The sequence below is a fragment of the Amphiprion ocellaris genome, chromosome 20, assembly GCF_022539595.1.
Source record: "Amphiprion ocellaris isolate individual 3 ecotype Okinawa chromosome 20, ASM2253959v1, whole genome shotgun sequence".
NCBI classification, from domain to species: Eukaryota; Metazoa; Chordata; class Actinopteri; family Pomacentridae; genus Amphiprion; species Amphiprion ocellaris.
Window position 1 is genome coordinate 7,347,932 of NC_072785.1, and position 16,756 is coordinate 7,364,687.

The following is a 16,756-nucleotide window of genomic DNA, read 5'->3' on the forward strand; positions in this document are numbered from 1 at the left end:
CTTATCTTAACACTAAATGACAACACTGTTCGAGCTGAAACAAAAACTGAAGCACAAAATATACAGCTGTCAATAACATATAAAAAGCACTGATACAATTTGGTGTTGTACTGAAACACATTTTTTATAATTGCAAAGCAATGCAGACAGAGGTAAGGGGCAGTTTTAAAAGGTTTTTATACCTTTATGATGTCTTGTGTCTTCACTTCAGTCTGATATGGGAAAAAGTAGAAGATTTACTACTTACTACTTGTGATACAACTTGTGGTGATCACAAAGGGTTAAAATGTGTTGACTGTCTGTTTATGAACTCTTGGACAGCATTTCTTTCATGCTTAACAAAGCTAAATCACTCCGGTAAGCTAACAAATGCATCATCTAAATGTGCCTCAAGTCCAAAATTAACAAGTTGCAAATGAAAATCTGTGACTCATTTAACGATTTCAATCCTTTTGTCCTCACAGAGATATCATCTTTGAGCGAGTGGGTGCTGTTTACTGTAGTCAACGTCTCACTGGTGGATCATGTCAGGCAGCTCTGTGTTGACATTGCTGAAACCTCTCTTCTGATGCAGCTGTTTATCAGAAATGGACAGATAGTTTTTAAAAGAGAGAGGAGGAGGAGGTCTGGCCACTGAGTACTTCCAGACCTCTAATGAACGAAGATGGATGTGAGGACACAGTGTCCGCTCTGACCCTATAAACTTTGACCTCTGACACAACATAGCACCGGGGTCGACGTGCAGCTTAAAAAAAAAAAAACGGGAACTTCGTCCAGAGAAGACAGCTTTATTTTCATGGGGTAATTACATGACATAGTTCCGATGCATTTTGCAGTTTGCCACTGGAAGAAGTGTTTTCACACCATAAACCAGCTGAAATTGTGGAAAATATCAGCTTGAAGTAAACAAGCAGGAAAACAAAGGCCTCATTGTAGCTTCTAGGCTCTTTCCGATATATAACGAGAGACGCTAACCACGCATGCGCACCATATGTCCAAATAACACTGATATATAATACGCTTCATCACTTCAAATCACTGCTCCCCTGCTTATGTTTCCACGACAAATTGTGTGAGTAATAGTAGGTAACCCCTCTTTGTCTGTCATTAACCGACCCATCTCCTTATCTCCGGGTCTTAGACAAACCCCAATCCTCTGATATTATTGATGTCTCCCTTGACAAGTGTTAAGGACGCCTCAAAGTAATGTGCAGCTCATTCAGCAGGGCCTCGTCCTTAATCTCTGACCAAGAAGAGGGAGGACTCTCGGTTTATACAGGGAGTGGTGGGAGTATTAGATTACACTAAGACTGTAATTGTAAGGCCCCTTTTGGCTGATAAATAGAGGGGAATGCTAACAAATAGGAATGCATCTACGGTCATGCACACATATGCATGCGCCCATACTAATATACAGTGCTGCAGGTATAAAGGATGCAGGATTAGGAATATGAATGTTTAGGTGACTAAGATTCCTTAAGATTTTGCAGCTCTGTCCTCTTTTTGGCTGAAAGTATTGTTTAATTTTGGTTTATTTTCCCCAGTGGTACCATTAATTTGTCAAAACTGGACACAGGAATCACACACAGATCAAAACAAACACACCGAGACCCTTCAGAGGAAGTGGTCTGGACACATGGTGGGAACAAGATCCAACCTCACCTCTGCAAATATAAGCAAATGGCTCCTGTAGCCAGATGCACTTTGCACACTGGGATGCAGAAGAGTAAAATCAACAGCTGAGATGCATTAGCAGCGAAGTATTTTGCTCTCTTGAGATTTGGGCTGATCAGATCTGGTTAAAAACAACACTGTTCCTACTTTCTACTTTCACTTTTTACACATTGAATCAGTGAGAAGAGTTAACATTCTCATACAGCTGTTAATAATGGATTAGTTTTTGCAAAGAAACTGAACTAAGGGGAAAACACAGTGAGTTCACCAGGTCATTCCTGGATTAAGGAGAGTTTTTCTTCTTCTTTTTTTTTTTTTTTACAGATCATGACATATTTGCAGCTGAAACAGAGAGAAGTAGGACAACATTAGTTTAACACCCACACATTAAGCTCACTAATGTCAGAGATGATAAATGCTTGCTTTGATTAAGTGATTTGATTTTTATTAGCTGAACCATTAATGCTTCAGTTGTTCTCAAAAGGAACCTTTATTCATCCGTTGGTGCAGTTGTGCATTAAAGTGACAAAATGAACTATAACTGACAATTATCTTACACCTGAAATTTATACAAAAATCAGCTAACGCATAATTTTTTAGTTCTGGGATGATTTAAGCAGAAAGGCAAACTAAATCTGCACCTATTGTAGGTATGCATGAACACAAAACCCTCATGTAACCTTTTATGGTTGCAAAAGAAAAGATGTCTCACACATAATCAACTTGACAACGCAAAAGAACAAAATGAAAGGAGTCTATGATGTCCATTAGTGGAAATCAAAGAGAGTGCAGTCAGAGACAACACTGATCTGAGTGCTGCAGAATCACCAAAGCCACAGGGGTTGGACATGACATAACAAACACAACCAAACGGGCTTGATCCAATCCTCTTCAAACAACCACTAATTTCATGTTGCATATTTGAGCATGAATGCCCAACTGTGTTTGCACTGTGTGCACTCTGACCCCTGTCCCTCATCCCTATCACCCCCTCCTCATCCCTCCATGCTCAGCCCAGCTCAGGCCAGCCCACTCAACAGGACAAACTGCAGGTCTCCTAATCAGCTCATTTAGAGCAGATCAATGGCACTGATGACAAGAGCCTAAACGGAGACTGTGGACCAAATGAGGGTCGAACAAAACAGCCTTCTTAAACGATGGCCTCGGAGCAAATAACCCCCCGGGTGAGGGGGTCAGGAGGTTGGTGACCTGGGTGGGTGCAGTGGTGGAGGTGTCCGACCGGGCCTGAGAGGGGGGTTTTGAGTCCCTGGTGTCCCTGCTGGTGGGCCAGCTGAACAAACAGCTGGGAACAAGGCCCGACTTCAGCACGCAGAGACACAGAGCTCTAGCCATGCGAGCGCAGTTTCAGGCCAGACCAGGCCAGACTTTAGACCCAGGACATCATGAGGACAGTGAGTTGCTTTCTTCTCTGGAGAAAAGGCCACGTCTGATCAGTGCACACAGCAGAACACAACACATGCACATGCAAAGAAATGTATGCACATATCTTCACTCACGCATGCAGTGTTTACACATAGACATTCACACAGCATCTCTGCACAAACTGCACAAATTCACACAGGCTCACTCCGTCTCTAATCTGTAATACAAAAGGCCTGTGTCTGTTTGGCTTCTGCTCAAAATAACACTCCTCTATCTCCAAGCAATTGATCTACACTCGTCTGTTCCTCCACAGGACATCCACTGTTTCTCCTGATTTTTACTGCTCTCTGGCAAGTCCTAAAAATCTGACCCTGATGACACCCACCCCAGTGGTAGCTGCATTCCAGAAACTATTCCATATCTGCTCTGCGTGTTTCAAAATGCACGTTCTTTTGCAACACCGATTATGTAAAAGCTTGGAGCTCAGACAGCTGGAAATAGCTGAAAAGATGCTGGCTATGGTTATTACAGGCCTGGGAAAGCAAGAGTAAAACTACAGAAAGTGATAGAGGTTGTCCAGATAAAACCCTCCATCCTGCCCTTCTCTGATGCCAAACCAAACACAGATGAGCCTCGATCAGCTCTGCTCAACCTGAGTCGGATTCCCAATTGTACGCGCTCCAGTTCTGGCAAAACAGGGTCACCGCAAGATATAAAGAGGTTTGCCGGTAAAATACACACACACACACACACACACACACACACACACACACACACACACACACACACACACACACACATTTGTGCACACAGACAGCCTTGTTTGGGGCAGCAGGGGGCACAAGCTCTGATAATGAGTGGCACACATGAAAGGGTGGCTCCTCCCGAGAAAACAAACTTTACCAGTGGAGCCGTTGTTAGCAAGCTGACCTCTGAGCCTCTCAGTGGGCACACTGTCCCCCAATGAATCCCCTCTGACAGACTGTCACTCATCTCAACTGTCTCCGTCAGCCAATCGAGGCCCGGCGTAGGCCAACCTCTGGGAAAACCCCGCCCACTGAGGGGACTTGAAGAATTTGGTGAGAAGCCATGTTTAGACGGCAGAGGAAAAATGTTGCTCTGCGGTTATTACTGAAGTGCGAAGATAAGACTGATGACTCTTAGTAATAAATAACCCAAGATAAACATATTTAGTCAGCAAAGTAATTATTGGATTATATGATTTATACTCTGTAATTTAAAATAACTTTTCTCATTCCGACCTTAAAGGGACCGGTTTGTGCAAACTGCAAAAACAAAAATTTCTCAGTGACTATTTGTGGCCCTCAAGACAGTTTCAATTTGTTTACCAAAGTTTGGATCTTTTGACATATTCATCTGCTGAGAGATCTGTCACTGCGCAATACAAGTTTTGTTTGTGGCGCTCAAAGCATGGAACAAAAGTTCTGGATCATATACACAATCTTTGAGTAATTTTGGAAGGTTTTAGGAGGTTCAAAAAGTTGTCAACGTGGTATTCTGCCTTTCTTTGTCTTGTTATAACTTAGAATATTTTCTAGTAAAGCTGCTGCGATTAGTTGGTATAATCAACAACACTGATGCAGAAAATGTGTTGGCATGTTATATTTATATTATATTTTAAGCCGTTGCATATCTATTTTTAAAATGCTTCTGAAGTGCTTACATTTAGTGTATAGAATGTTATTCTTTCAGATCACATCATAATTGCTGCATCGGTGCATTCTCTCCTACTCTCTGTGCTCACATATGCTGCGTTTTACGCCAGTCAAATTCCAAATGAAGCTGTCCTCAATTACATATTTTTCTGTTTTTGTTGTCAGACAAGTGAACAAGTATGAAATAGTCACACAACACAGTCACTTAAGACTTCCTGTTAACCAGAGGCCATTTCCAAACAGCTGCATTGATAAAATCCTGATACAAAACACACAACAAAGTCAAAGACAACAGTTGTCCTGTGAATTCAGCTATACTTTCATAGGATTAGAAACTACAGCTGGTCAGACAAAAGGTTCACAATAAGGACAAGTGGAGTTGCTTCATGCATGTAAAATATCCATTGGTCCATGTTGCACTTTGTTTAATATACAGGCAGAACTTTTTCCCTTTATTAAAAGGGTTTAAAGAAGCTTTTTTTGGTGGCACACTACTGACAAATAATCAGCTCTGTTTTATATCTATTATTATGATGTTGGAGTTGCAGATATACTTTGTCAGGATAGAAGAAGTTTAAATGACAAGGTAATTTTTTTTGGATGAAAAATTAATCACTCTACGAACTAATAGAAAAATAGCTGCTAGTGGCAGCCCTAATTTAGGTATATTAAGTATATTCCAAAAACAAGTGGAATTGTTAATCAGTTCTCACGTTTTTATGCGTTTTAAACCTGCAGTAATTGTATTTGGGTGTTTTTTGCCCACACAGAAGCAGCAAAAACAAAGTGTAGCCCCAACACTGACCTATTATCACCTTGTAAAGATGACTAAGCAAACATGTTCACAAACAGTTGCCTAGCAAACATCTAGTGGACAGAAGCAACACCATTTTGGAACTTTGTTTCCAAGTCCAGTACCCACTTTTCCTTTAGTTCTATTTTGCCTTTTCACTTATTCTTACGGAAAATATGGGGCTCTTTAGCTGCTAAAGGATTCACTATGTTCACCAGCGAGTTTTGTTGTCTTCCATTTGATGCTTAAATCTGTGATCCAAAACAATAAGCTGAAAGATGAGTTCTCTATTGATTCTTCACCCCAAACAATGCGATGTTGACCAACTTTTTCAACACTCAACACTAACTGACGTAGTATTAATTAACCTCTACTAATGAAAGAGATGCAACTAAAACTAAGACAACTAAGTGGGTGAACTAATCATTTATGTCTTCACCTCATATAAAATTCAAGTGTGTCATTATCAATGTGTGTTAAACAAAAAGATGCAGGTAAAAACAAACACTATGAGGCACCAACTACGCCAGTGAAACACACACGTATAAACACTACAAAAACCAGAGATATTCCCCGAGGAGCTACGGGCAGGAATCTGTTCGGTGTCAGAGCTCTCTGTACCACTCCACATTGTGAGCAGACAAAGGACAGGGAGTGGGGATGACGGCATGGAGGTTCACTCCTGCTGACTGCGTCTCCAGTTTCAGGTCCTCTCAGGACGTCCGTGGGCGTGCTGCGTAGGAGGAGAAGGTGCTCGATTGTGAGCTAAGATGGGAGGAGGGTGTTCGCCCTGGGCACTGCATGCAGGGTTTTCACATGTCAGAAACACCAGTTTTGAACATCCGTGTGGATTTCAAGGCACGCGGCGCCAGCGTCCCTTTCCTCCCCAACACCACACTCGTCTTCTCTGTTGCCTGTCATCACCTCTGTGCCTCAGAGATGGATGACAGAATCCATGTGTCAGTAAGATTTCTGTCTTTGGTCACTAAAAAAAATCAGCTGTTATTTGACTGTGAGAGTTAAATGCCTGTACTAACATTAGCATATCTCATATAATTAATAATAAAGCACAAATTCAAGACATAGTGTCAGTGAGGCCTGAAAAGCAGAGCCACAGTGTGAAAGGCATTATCCAGATTTAAGTAGATAACAGCTTTATTTTCCTCCTGCTCTGTATACACTGTCTGCATATCAAAGCAGTTCATAGTTTCCAAACTATATGGTAAAGTAACTGGTTTTCATTTCTTGACCGTTAGTTTCTTCACCTCCCAAACACACCAACAAAAAAAGATGATCTGAGACCTTCAAGGAATTCATCTCAGAGTCTGTTTAATGCAAAGAGATGTAAGTTTTCCTGTCAAAACTACTGTATGTCGACGAGCTGCTGCAGACAACTGTCTGCTCCAACAGGTTCCGGCTGAGCTCTATATGACCTCTAATTTCCCTTTCCACGAGTGGGGACTTCCTTCATTTCACAACAAGTCCTCTTGTGCATGACTCCTCTGTCTTCAATCAGTGCACCAAAACATGCTCTATTGGTGAGCCACGGATCTCTGATTCAGTTGTGAGAGCGAGCACCTAATCTGTGCCGCATGGATGAGAAAACTGAGAGGATTAAAAGGGAAATCATTTTCTCCATGGCTGCTGAAACCAAAGCAGGTTTTGCTGCGGTGAAGAAGATCTCAGCACTGATGGTAGATAGGCTTTTTTTGTGTGTCTGCCTCCCATTGTCTTGTTACCTTATAAATCTTCTGTGCCGACACCTGATACCTGATATTGTGGCCCATTTGTCACCCATGTTTACGTCTGCGATGTGGAGTGCTATCGGGATGGGATACTCCCCGCCCCCGGGTGCTGCTGGGTTAGGTGACACTGTGAGCCAGCTGGGGGGTCAACATCAGGGTGGAGTAGTGCAGGGATAGGCCAGAGAAGTTACCCGTCTGAGCTGTCCTCAGGAAACACAGGTCTTGTCATGTCCCAGAGAGAAAAGAGAAAGATTTAGAGTGAGTTAATGAGTGACTAACATAGTGAATGAGCCACAATAAGTAAGGAAAATGCATTTTTAAAGGGACAGCTTGCCAAAAACATAGAAAAATAAAATCTTTTCTGGCATTTAGGCATGCCGATAGGTGTGGTTTTAATTCACTTAAATCTTTCTCTAAGATATCTGTCTTTACTTTAATACAATGCATGGGATTTTAATAGTGTTAGTGGACTCCATTAGTGGAGTTCTTGGTTTGCCAAACAACATCTGGGATTGTCAGTTGCTGAAATAATTGATATTGTCATTTTTCTTGGGAACACAGTCAGTCACCAGTATTTGTATGATTCAATGCACTAAGACTAACGAGTTTTCACAAAGCGGCCGAGGAGGCAGTGTGATGCAGCCAGGGGAAGTAACTTCAGGTGTGGTTAGGTGCAGTTATTCCAGCACAAGGTACGATCTAAAAGTTCAGGGACTGTGCCAACAAATTTTAAAAACTGTACCTAGTGTAAATTTGGCTGCCATCTTCATCAGGGTAGTCGTGTTGTGAAATGCAATGACTCCTCAAAGCCCCTTTATGTAAGCATGTCAATTACCATCTGTAATGGGCGCTGAGTCTTCTAAACTGTGCCAAAACAAAGACACATCAATCTGAATTGTGTTTGGGGGACCCGGAACAAGTCACAGGGAACCAAATATAGCAAGTAGGGCACAACGATTGTGTTGTCGGGGCACAAAAAGCAGCGCATTTTTACCACACTTCAAGTGGGTGCACAGCACATTGGCGCACCAACATGCCATCACACCACAATTCAGGCCATTTGTACCAAGTGTTCATCCTCAGATGTCCTCCTGGAGGTGCACAGTGTGCATGAATGTTGCAGAGAACCACAAGCATGCTCACTTGTGGCGCTCCTGATCTGATGTGCCATGTCCAGTTTAAGGAAATGTGTGGTCCTGAATTGTGAAAACTGCTGTTTCTTTTCTTGGCGGTCGCTGCCGACCCACCTCTCATCACCACCGTTAGTACTCGACATAAAGGTTGGTTCATTCAGGGTTGCCGACTGACACTAAATGTATTTTTTTCTTCTCTGTTCCAGTTTGTGGCCAATGGAGAAATCACAAACAGTGGTCACAAAAACATGAGTAACACAGGTCCAGTTTACAGCACGGTGTCACATTGTATCCTGACCAATATCACGTTGTCACCTCGTGAAAGCTGACGCTTGCACATGTTGCACATCCGTGACCATGACAACCGCTGTGCACATGCACCATGAACACTCCTGTATGAACTTTTAATTCTTAGCATATCAATATTATACATTTGATCAGCTAATGTCAGTCAAGAGGTTCCAAAGGAAAACTGTTCATTACCCCAAATATATGGACAAGTTTTAGGGAAGAAGTTGCAGCGCTATGACAACCATTTGTTGACTTGTGCCACCAAAAGTTGCACTTTGGGCACAGCATGCTAGGATGTATGTCCGTCTGGTCAATAGAATCGAAGCATCGTTGTTGTTGAGGCACGGGCAACAAACTGGTAACTTCTTGTCTGAAAATGATGAAGTAACGTCGTCCCGTGGGAATTTTTGAAAACTCCACCTATTTTAGTCTTTGCTCTATGACTCCACCCGAACAGTGCACATCACATCCTGTCTGAAAAAGTCTGAACAAGATCTTCTAGGATTTTTTTAATTGAGTGATGGATGTAGCGAACACTTAACTCACATGAATGACAATGACTTCTTTTCTTGTGTTTACCTTCAGACAGCATGAAACATGTCCAATATCAACCAAAGTGAAAGAATAATTGCAACTTCTTCGGGTGTAAACCATTTCTGAAGGCTTCCCTCCATTTTTCTCAGATGGATTGTTTATTTCTACTTCATGTGGTTGGCAAACAACTGGTTTTGTGTATGGATTCTTCTACTCTGTTTATTACAGTCATGCGTAACACAACCTGCTGAGGAGTTTATAGTTTATTCGCGCCAAAACAGTTTATTAGTTTTTGCTACAGTTTAAAAGTTTGTTTCATATTCGCTTGACAATTATGAGGGAACATGGCTACTGTGATTGACAAGCTACACAGTATTGCAAGTAAACTTTCCCAACAGGATCAGTGTAACAGTGCTTTCTATTCTTAGAAACAGATGGCAGTTTTACAATCAAGACTGTCCTTCATTTAGACCAATATGGTACATTTTCTTAGCACTTTGGATCAGTCAACCTGACTACAAAATAATGACCCTATCTCAGATTTGTAATGTACAATCTGCATATCCTTGTTTATTCAGCAGCCTCGACACCACCCCTCCACTCTGTCTTTTGCACTCCATCCAGTTCTGAACACAATGACTCTCAATGCCAGCGCATCGGTAAATAGTCGCAGCCTCTCTAGCATAAAGAAAATAGCCGAGCAGGGAGAAGAAAAGAAAGAATGGAGGAGGCAGGGGAGCAAGAAAAGAAGCGGAGCAAAGAAAAGATTAGGCTCTGGTGAAGTAAAACTTTTCCAAAGCTGCCTCGGATTTTGGCAGAGGGCCAGCGAGGGGAGACAATGCAACGCTGTGCAGATCCAGGGATCTATAGACGCTCACTGGAGCATTGGGCTATTGGGAAGAAGTGAAAACGAGGGGGGCCTAAGCCCAGAGGACGTGATGGGGCCAGTAGAGGAGCATGGTTGAATTGGTGCAGCGAGGACAACAGAGCAGTCACAATGTATAGAAAATATTGACCTGACATTCTCGATCAGGGCACATATAGGGGTCTTACTGCAATGTATGTCCCCCTGCCACACTCCCATTTCTCAACTCTTACAGCCGAGCAAACCCTCCCATCACTGACCCTCCATATCCCCCGTTCAAGCCTCGCTGTGGCAGCACCTGCTCTGTGTCAGAACGGAGATGAGGGGGCCAAACAATATACCACAAACAGTCTGTCAAAGGGTCCGTCTCAGGGCATCCCCCGGGCCTTTTAATAAGCAAGGACAAGAGAGAATAACAACTGATTTTCGTCCCCTGCCCCCCTCCACCCCACCCTCCTCACATTGTATTCTGTCCTGGAGCCCTCTCTTCACTTCATTACATTTTCATTCATTTCAATCAGTGTTTCATTTCCTTTCTCTCCTCTCTCTGCCCTCTTGGCGGTATGAGGAGGGTCAAGGCTGGTAGAACAAAAAAAGAAAAAGTGAAAGAAACAGAAGAGAAATGAGGAAGAGGAGGAGGAGAAGGATGAAGAGCGCGAGAGGAGAGGTGCACCGTACAAGATCAAAGCCTTGGTCCCATTGTGAGGACTGCACAATGACGTACAGCATAGAGAACACTCAGACAGAAACCCCCCATCACTGCCTAAGACCCCTCCTCATCTCCTGGAAGCCAACTGACAACATTACTCAGAGGAGGAATGAGTACGACTGTATACAGTAAAGTTATTTCAGATTCAGTTATAAGTACACACACAGTAGGTCCAAGAATTCCCTTCACTGACCCCATGATGAACTAGGAATCAATTTTAACAGCTTTCTTATTCTTTAAACTAGTATTTGTATAAGATATTGTTCCCTGAGGGCCGCTATAAATAACTCCCACTGCTAGTAGCCAAAACATGCTGTAGGCAATGTAAAGCCAGTCTAACAATAAGAACAAAAAACCTTTTCATGGATTTTATGAATGTATTGTATCCTCGTGACATCAAGGCAAACTGCACACACCGCTGTCAGATTCTTTATTATCATAATCCACTAATGGAAACTTAAATATAAGAAATATCCAAATAAAAAAAAGCTTAGACCTGCATTAATCAGTTTTCTTTTGGTCACTTGGTGGCAGCAGAACAAACACTGGTTTTAAAAAGTGTTGTCACAAACTTATTTCTGACTACCGTACAAATAAATATAAACCCAAATTTCGATTGTTAAGCTCTGTGTCATATTTTGCTCATCGCCACCAGCACCAAAGTTCAGCAACAAGCTGCTATCTTTCTTGGCCTGATGTTTGCTGTTTTTCTGCTGCAAAAGTTGCTTGCTGCAGCTGGACAAAAAAAAAAAGGTCAACAGCCGAAAGTCGGTCCACAACAAAAAGCTGACAAATGCTAAGATATTTGTAGCATTCTGTGACATCTATTTGTCAAGCACTTAGTATGATCCATTGTCACAATCAAATTATTGATTACTGCAGTTCTGAGGTCGGAGAAAGATCATGGTCTTGCTTAAATATTTAAAAAGCCTGTGCTGACATTAAGAACAACACAATGAGCTTTCGAATATTTATTCAAAATCATCATCTTCACCCTATTTTTGTAGTGTAAATATTTAAAGACTACAGTGTGGGGGAGTGTTCACAATGCACGCCCAACCATTCATATGACTGTCACATTGCCTAGATACAAAATAAAGTGAATCTGTTGTATAAATTTTTTTTTTTTTTTGGGGGGGGGACTTGCCAGGGGACAATTTCCAATGCTTCTTTAGTGAGAATAAACAAGCAGAAAACCATGAAGCAGGAAAAAAATATACCCAGCAGTCAGTTTGTTTATATAATTAACAGTAATATGAGTGCTATTAGTTTATTTCACCCAATAATAACAATAGATAAAGGAAAATTTTAATTGAAAAAGCCTAAAATCACATGAAAAAACACAACTTCCTCAAAAAACAGCTTTATTAGTACATTATGTAATTAAAAACGCTTGTCTAAGATGAGACCTTTACAGGGGTTCAGGTCTTTTTATTTCTCTCTCTCAGTCGCATGAGTTGTGGTGAAAGTGTAACCACAATGTAGAGCAAAGCACTAACGTGACATACAATATCCGGCTTCACACAAGCTGCATATGGGGCCGCCCCCTTGTATATCAGATGCTAAAACACATAAACCATAGTGTCGAGGCTTATATACGCTTAATATAAAAAAGTCCCCAAACATCCCCCGCAGAGGAGTTGTTGGTGGTCGGGGTTGTGCTCTTACCAGTGAATGACCGTGGGGCAGAGCTCTACATTCACAACATAAGAACAAACCACTTCTCAGTAACTTTTAAACATCTCGCACCTTTTAGGACACTAGTTTTTTGTATTTACTTTTCAGTGTTTCAAGTGTACTTGTGGTTATTGCCTCCTTCTTAGTTCCTCTTTTTCTGAGTGAACTCCTCTTCCTACCTTCCTCCTCCTGCCCATCTCCCCCCTTTCTTGCCCTCCCTCTCTAAGCCTGTGGGGCTTATCTGTGGGGATGAGGGAGAGAGGAGAATGGGGAAGACAAGCACTTTCATGGCTGAGTTGGAAGCTATTAGCCCCCTGTGTGCTCAGCCCTGTTCTACCTCCTCTCAGTATTAATCTGCAGTGACAGCTTCACTGTTTACCAAATCCACCCAGGATCCTGGGGGATGACTGGCTGCCGCCACTCTGCTCCATTAACCTCTGACCTCCAGCGTTACGGCACCAGAGCCAGGCCCAGGGCTCGGGGTTAGCCAGCCTGAGCAACCGGTTGGACACCTGTCTGATGTCCAAGACAGAACTCCTTTCAAACTGAGATAATCTGTGCACAAAAGATGGATCTCAGCTGTGCTTTAAAAAGGATGGTGTCAATTAGAGCTCATTTTTCTTGTGTCTACTCATAGGTTACTTTTGCATTAAGAAGCTAAAGAAAAGTTGCGAGGAGATTTTTATTACAGGTGATAAACAGTGAGAGGAGAACCACAAATTGCATACATTAAAGAAAAAAAAACACCTTGGCTGCAGGCTGCAACTTAAACTTTGAAATCTTCTGCTTGAAATCAAGTCCTGACCAACAAGCAGCACATAAACCCCCATAAAACTGCAAACTGTTTACACCTCCATTTTTGCCAGATTTTGTTACCTTTGTTCAGAGCCTAGCTAGGAATTTCCACTTGTTTCCAGTCTTTATGCTAAGCTAAGCTAGTCGTGCCTAGCTCCACTTTTGTTAGAATGGTATCAACGTTATCATGAATCTCTCTGCAAGAAAGCAAACAGTCTTATAAACAGTATGAGAAGAACTACAAAGTGCACAAACGAATGTGAAAATGCAGATTTCAGCTATTAAAAAGCTAAAACAGAACTCCAACTTAAACTCTGACTGGGGCCAGTAAGTTCTTGGAGTGTTCTGCCTGAAATCTGATTCTGGTCTAGAAGTACCACATAAACCTTACATAAAACTGCAAACTTCAGTTTTTGTCAGATTTTGTTGTCTTTGAACAGATCCTGCCTAGCAGTTTCCACCTGTTTCCAGCCTTTCTGCTAAGCTAAGCTAATCAGTGCCCAGCTCCACTTGTGATGGAGTGGTATCAATGTTCCAATGAATCTCTCTGCAAGAAAGAAAACAATATTTTAAACTAACAATGAGAGGGCAACCACAAAATGCTTACACTTATGTAAAAAAAACCCAATGTCTATTTTTAAAAAAAAAGCTAAAGTGAAACTGCAACTTAAACTCTGACTGGAACCAATAAGTTCGTGGAGTTTTCTGCTTGAAATTTGGGCCAAGCACATAAATCCCACATAAAACTGAAAATTGGCATTTTCACACTTCAGTTTTTGTCACATCTTTGTACACAGCCTGGCTAGGAGTTTCTACCTGTTTCTAGTCGTTATGCTAGGCTAAGCTAATCAGCTCCTAGCTCCACTTACATATTTACTCTACAAGCATTAGAGTTTTATCAATATTCTGATGAAACACTGCAAGAAGAAAGCAAACAATCTCCTAAACTATTGAAATGTTAATAATCAGTTAAAGTAACGGTTCAAATGATTTCCTCAAGTCTGAGAATGTTCTGCTGACCAAGAAGGAACTTTGTTAGATCCAACTTTGTTAGATGCTGAGTCTGCTGTGAAATAAAGATCATTTGAAAGACTTTGGCATCACTTGGCTACTGAGACCAACTAGAATCCCAAAAGAGCTGCAGTGAGGCTGCAGTGCTGCTCCTTCTTTTGATTATATCCATCCACGTGTCTTCTGATCCATTTCCCAGACTGACTGCTGCATGTGAGGAGTATTCCACTTTTTCTTTTGAAGTATCTGTTACAATCAATCTCTCCCTCGACATCAGTCTTCGGCGCTGCTAAAGTTGATCTTAAGAGTCTTTCATGTGCGTTACAACATGCACTAGATAGTAGCTAAAGTTAGCTAATGATAGCTGACTTCACAAAGATGTAGCTGACATTAACAAATCAAGACATTTTGACTGCTATAATTAAGCATGCCATTGTAAAAGTGAAACAAAAACACATTGTACTGCAACTGAAAACATTTGTTTCCAGCATGCGGGCCTTCCCCTTGTCTCTGACAGGTCTCCTAATGATAATGTCTGAAACGAAACGTTACTTTCCGAAAAAAATCTAGTGAAATTTCTTGAGGAATTGCCACTTGTCACTGTTTAGTCTAAAAAGGCACATCTCAGTTAGCTTCCTAAATGAGGAATGAGTTTCTACATGAGGGATTTCTGTGTTTAGTTGTACGATGTTGTGCTCTGCTGTTTGGTTTGAAGTGGAAATACAACAAATCAGGATTTAGGAACATTAGCAGCAGAAGTTAATGACAGTTGAAGGCTCGTTTTTCATGTTGCCAGACCTTGGTTAATCAAATTTGATTAAAAACTCACAGATGCATGTTTTGCTTTTGGGCGTTAAACCCTTTTGTTGCACATATTACCTAAAGGCATGAACATGAATATGAAATGTTACTGAGAAATAGTTCAGTCAAGTTAGTCAGGCTGGATTTGGGTTAAAAATCATTAGCAATAAAATCCTCCTGACTCGGACATTCTTACATTTGCCAGAAAATATATTCTGCCAAAAGCTAAATTTGAGGTTGTAGCTGTTTATTTTAGTAGCGCCGCAAACCTAACTTTACCAAAAGATCCCTGTGAAGCTGCTCCTTTTACTTGCAGGCAGATGGCATTTTAGAACAGATAACAGCACTGTGTTGTTCCTCACCGCAGGTTCTTGTAAAACACAAGAGCTCTGACTAAGTCGCCCTAGTAGACCTTATAGTGTTTACCTTGTGGTTTTGCACGAGTTCACTACGGACAAAACGGGGCCTCCGGACAACTGACTAAGCAGCAGTTCAACAGCGTCACACCACAGTGTTGATGCAAAGCTCTAGTGTTTGTGCTTGGGTGAATCTGGAGCACTTCTGCTCTCAGCAAAGTAAGTAAGTGTGTTAAGGTTCAGTTGAAGAAAAACAATTATGAAAATAGATGAGCAAGTGAAGTGTAAGTAAAGGATACAGTTATTCTTTCTATTGTTTATTATTCTCTGACAAGATTTGGTTTGCACAGAACAAGGACTGACGTAGATGACATTCAGAGTTGTGCTTTCATTGTGCTGTTTGAAATATACCAGATTTCTGAGAATTATTCATTCAGAAACGTTAAAAATAGCATGCGATCAACAGCTCAACTAATCTAAAGAAACTAGTTTCAGAGCTAACATGGAGGCACCACATGCTGATGTTGCAGATCTGTGAGTGTGCTCAAAGTCACGGCGTACAGTCATTCTGCACACAGACACACACAGACACACACAGACACACACAGACACACACACAGACACACAGACACACAGACACACACACACACACACACACACACACACACACACACACACACACACACACACACACACACACACACACACACATTTCCCAGCAGTGTGTCAACCTGTTGCACAGAAACACCACCGAGGAGACTCATATGCACTCGCATGTAGACAAAGACACACACACACACCCACACACACTCCTAAAGCCAAGCCAAACACACTCAGTCTTCTGACCAGACATGAGGAGTGACAAAGCACCAGGTCCTTCCATCAGCAGCCTGCAGACTGACTCCCCCTCCCCATGTGACCTCTGACCCTGATGACAACACACTGTCATCACCGTCACTCCTGGTAGGTAAACACTGCATCCTACAAAAACTAGCAGACACACAGGACCGGCGTACTGAAGCTGTGTGTCTTTGTGTTCATGTATGCTCACTTTTATGTGTTGGTTTGTCCTCTACCCTGCTTTTTTTTTTTTTTTTAAATCGCCATCCGGTTTTATCTCCTCTGCCCTTTAAATAACCGATCCCTAAATCCAGCCCACCTGCAGGCATGACCAAAACCAACGCGCTTCGATTTTTCTGCTGAATGTTCAGGAAAAAAAGCAAGGTTTAGGGCACACAAGTGTTGCCAAAAGGAGAAATATTTACCCAGAGTGACGCAAGCAGTGCCCTGCTATTGAACCGCTCTCAGCTATA

General features: G+C 41.9%; 1 long non-coding RNA gene across 1 annotated transcript in view; it reads right to left on the reverse strand.

Annotated features, from left to right (window-relative positions):
- Positions 1–4,652: 4,652 nt before the first annotated feature.
- The window catches only part of LOC111569584 (uncharacterized), a 139,046-nt gene continuing 126,942 nt past the window's right edge, over positions 4,653–16,756 (reverse strand). The window contains exon 3 of the long non-coding RNA XR_002746223.3: positions 4,653–7,492. This is a non-coding gene — a long non-coding RNA (uncharacterized LOC111569584). The remainder of the gene's footprint in view (positions 7,493–16,756) is intronic.